Raw genomic sequence first — 4,483 nt, forward strand, 5'->3', positions numbered from 1 at the left:
GACTGGTTGCAGTGCTCATAGGCAGCTCTATCTGAGCGGGTCTCCTCAGCCTCTCAGACAGCCCTGCTTCCCTTCATTACACAAGGGTTAACATAGTTAACTGCCTAAAGTTCAGATGAGATCAACCATCTTCACAGCCTGCAAATCTTGGCCAAGGGGTTTAAAAAGAGCTAAACTTCTGATTAAGCTGCAAGAAGGCCTTACGATGAAAATTGTCAGGCAATATGGTATATGTACAGCACAGCTACTGGCTTAGTCTGCAGTAACTCAGTGTAATGATTTACGGAAACCTATGGATGAGGCTCAGAAAAGTGAATGTGTTCCTCATTTGATTTGATGGTTTATTTTATTCCCTTCAGGGGATATGAGCTCATAGGATGTCACAGCAATGGGTCTGTGATTTTCATGAGGTAGAGATGCTTTTGAGGTTGTTACCTCTTCCTGGCACAGCAAGTTTTTGTGGACATGCCATAGAATGTGTAATGCTGCAGTGTGTTTAGCTGAAGTCACGGACAGAAAATAGGAAGCGCTGGGTTATCATCGTACCATGCCATAGCCTGTCATCCAGGGTGAGGGAGTTTGGTTAGTCAGAAGCTGCACAGACGGCTTTAAAATATTGCAGTAAGAGTTTAATTTGGAACAATTCTGAGCACTATTCCTGGATTTCTGTGTAACTGGAAATCCTGGCTCCAAGCTTCATATGTCAGCCAAGAAGATGTAAAAAGAGCATTGGACACATTGGCTCTTTAGGCAGCATTTAGAAACCATGGTTATAATGTTACCCTTTCCAGATAAGTAAAAATGCTTCTTCACATGATTGTATGCCATCTCTTTATGTTAGAGAAGGAAGAAACTTGCTGTGAGCAGCTCAAAGATAAACTTTCAACTCAGTTTTCTGAAGTTCCTACAGTCCCATTTCCCGAGTGGTTGTTGTGACATCCAAATAAGCAAGTTTTCTCCAGCACGTGTAGTTCTGGCTGGAAACAGACAAAGAGCAAATGCAGCCTGACTTCACCCACACTGCTGCAAGATTAATTGAGCTAGACATGCCAGCTCAGGAAACTAATTTTTGTTTGGACAGCTTCAATATTGGTAGGGATGATTTTGCTTTGCTCAGCAAAATGACCATCTCTACTGTTTAGAGTTGTTACAGAAGTGTATCAGACCTAAAGAGAGATAATGTTCTCCATACCAGGCTAGCAGCTTGGTGACAGGGGACGCGACACAGTGTATTCAGACAAGCCATTACATAAGGTTGGGCAGGTTTTGGCTCCTAGCAAAACTTACCTTTTCCTAGGGAGGTGTTCAGAGAAAGTAGATGCTGTTTCTCCCTGGTGTATTCTGCACTGTGATTCTAGTCTTCAGAACTGGGTAGGCTTAGGTAAACCTGAACAAAACCAGGGTCTAGAAAGGGATGAGAATTAACAACATTTGTTGAGATCTTCCATGTTTCTACACCCTGAGCCAAAACTCGCCACAGCAGAGGTAGCTGCAGGTTAGACAGTTCCCCCAGAGTTTTGGGGATCCAATTCAGAACTACAGCCTGAAGAGAAACTTGGGGTTTGAATCTGAATCAGTGGTCTCCCTTGCATCTCACAGGCAAAATACTTTTAGTTTGGTTTTGCCTCAGTGTCTGTGCAGCTGGCATTCTGGAAGACCACATATGAAGCAAATCAAGCTAGTCAAATTAATCATCGTGCCATCTTTTGTTGTCGATTTCTCTGTAATCACAGGAGAGCAGTGATCATGTTTCATGTACTTGTCTTCTGAAAGTTTCCCAGAATGCAGGTAAGAGTGTTTTATACTGTATACATGGTATTGTTTGGCAACAGCCTCAGGAGATCACTTTCCAGGCGTATGTCTTTGGTCTGCCTCAGAGGTCTGTCATGTGGGTCCTATGGATTTTGTCTCTGTTCTCCTCAGTTACTTAAAGCTTTCTTGTCAGGACCTTGGAGGAGGAAACAAGCAACAGGAAACCCTTGGGACATGATGATTCAGAGAAAAGTAGTTCCCTGCTGTTTACCTCCTGCTTGAGTCTCTGACATACATGCCCACACCTCCTGCCATGCACGCTGTCTCTGGACCTCAACCCCACACACTGCCCGGCCACTCTTCTCCTTCCCACCAGTCAGAGCTCTCACCTGCTTCTCACCTACCAGCTTCCCATCACCTGCTGAAGAGACTGAGTGTTCCCTCAAAATTGCTATGCTTTTTTGAGCCTAGTTTCCTTATTTTGATTCTGCTACATCCTTTGCGAGAAAAGCCTCCACACACATGGCAAAGATAGTTTTTTTCCTCCCACATGACAGCTGTTCCCCATCTCCTTTGAGAATCACAGATCCACCTGCACCTTCTGACTCTGATCACATCAGATCTCCCTCTCACAGCTCTGTCCAAAACCAAGTCTGTTGGGCTGTGAAGGACCAAGAGGGACACTAGAGCATCATCTAATCCTTCTGCATGCTGAAATGGTTCAGGCTCTGTTTGACTATCAGTAGCAGTCCTCCTATGTGTCATTAGACACCCAGTGTTGGTCATTAAACCATGTATTAACATTAATTTGACTTCAAGCTAATCTACAGTGTTGAAAGAAAATGTGATTTAATCATTACTGTAAGTTTTTAACCACAGAATATTATGCATCATTTTGAAATGCCTGGCTGTGAATGTTACCTTAACGTTTTTTTGAGTCTGTAGTATAATAGTGTTGGATGTTCCTCATCTTCCCTTTCCATGGGCACTCAGAGAAATCAAAGCCAACACGTCTCTGCAAAGTTTAGATGATTTTTCTGTTAACTTTTTGTGTCAACTCTATAGTACACTTACTTAAACTATATAGTACACTTACAGTAAGACCAAGCTGAGTTATTTTTTCATGTGTTCCTAGGCACAGCATGCTTTCTTTGTTCTTCAGTCTGTGCCAAAAATGATGAGGGTCACATGGCTCAGGCAGGTCCTGTCTCATCCCTGCTTTGCTTCAGTCTTGGAGCCTTGGGATTTCTTATCAAACATATGTCTAACATCTGGCAGTTGGGGGACATGTTCCTGCAGGGAGGTGCAGCTGAGCACACGCTCCTCTGCTCCTACTCCCAGCTGATGGTGAGCGCTGGCTGTGTTCTGGAAGCTGGCCAGCCACATGAGCGCAGCACTGTGCCCAAGGCCATATCTCACCTCCAGAGCAGCCAAAACACAGCAAAATCTGGGATCCTGGTCTGCTTCCAGCTCCCTGCCCTAGAAGCAAATTGCTTAGACTGGCAGAGTGAAGGATCAAAGAAGTAGGTTCCCCACCTGCCTCTTCCCCACTGTGCAAACACACACAGGTTCACACAGCTCTCATGCATACCTGCTGCTTTTCTCAGTTTTACACTTAAAGCACTGGGTTACTTAGATTCACCTGCACAGGGAATGCAGGGATCAGACAATGCTGTTTGTGCTGTGCATTTCCTTAACTGAGAGCCCTGGAAGAGCAGGAGCTGATTGTACAGAGGGGCACTGCCTTCCCTGGGAGGCTGCACAGGCAGGCTAAGCCTACCAGGGTGCACACAAGTGCTGCTGAAGAGGGGAAATTCAGTGCCTCCACAACACATACACTGAATTTTCTTAAGGTGACAAAACAATCCTACACCTCTGCAGCACCTTTTGTCTCTAAATAAAGATCTCCAGTGTATGTATGGCACTCATTGCTGCAGACCCTATGCACCTGTGGTAATTCTTTTGTTTTACCCTGCTGCTACGAAGCAAAAGGGCATGCATTCCCCTTTTTCTCAGGGTCACAAGAAGGCAGCGATCTGCCTGAGTCCATGGAGGGCAGTGGCAATGGAGCAGTGAGGAATCATCTTCTTGTCAGTCCCAAGCTGGTGGATTTGGGAAAACTAAAAATGAGAAAAGAGAAAACTGATTTAACAGGGTGCAAAGAGTTGACAGAGAAAAAGAAAAGCACCTTGCTGTTGGGACTGCAGGTATGCCTGACAAAATGCAGGTAGGCAGCACAACGTGTATGGATGTGTGACACAGAAACCCAGGAGGAAGGGCTCACATATCTCCTGCTTACTCACACGTCGCGTGCTTTCTCTTCTTTAAGTCCCCTTCCTTCCACTCTCATGCATTTGAGCATGTGGATCTGCATTTCAAGTCTGTGCAGCTATGCAGGCAAAAACAGAGCTGTGATACTCGAAGGCTCTCTGATAGGCCCTGGTGTGGAGCCCTGAGCCAGAGGCAGGGCTGGATGCCCACGTAGGGTTGGTGACAAAAGCCACATTCTGTGCTGCTCCTGCCTCTGATGTCCATGTTCCCTATGAGGTGGCAGAGGATCTCTTGTGGTTATAAGGTTTTGGCAGGACGGCCTTCAGCTGTCAGCAGAATGCTGTGCCAGCATACTCTTGAGAGTAGTATCCTGCAGCAATGCGCTGACTTCCCTCTCATACCACAAACATCCTCTCCTAGAACTGAGTCACACTATCCAGCACCTTAAATTGTATTTGTT

General features: G+C 45.5%; 1 long non-coding RNA gene across 1 annotated transcript; it reads right to left on the minus strand.

Annotated features, from left to right (window-relative positions):
- Positions 1-316: 316 nt before the first annotated feature.
- On the minus strand, positions 317-4,258 carry LOC134175642 (uncharacterized). The gene is made up of 2 exons (XR_009969090.1): positions 4,056-4,258; positions 317-1,948 (listed from the first exon to the last, which is right to left on the minus strand). It is a non-coding gene; the product is annotated as an uncharacterized LOC134175642 (long non-coding RNA).
- Between the last annotated feature and the right edge of the window lie 225 nt (positions 4,259-4,483).

The sequence above is a fragment of the Pezoporus occidentalis genome, unplaced genomic scaffold (genome assembly GCF_034315485.1).
Source record: "Pezoporus occidentalis ecotype Australia unplaced genomic scaffold, CSIRO_AGI_Poc_V1 ctg7, whole genome shotgun sequence".
In the NCBI taxonomy this organism is placed as follows: domain Eukaryota; kingdom Metazoa; phylum Chordata; class Aves; order Psittaciformes; family Psittacidae; genus Pezoporus; species Pezoporus occidentalis.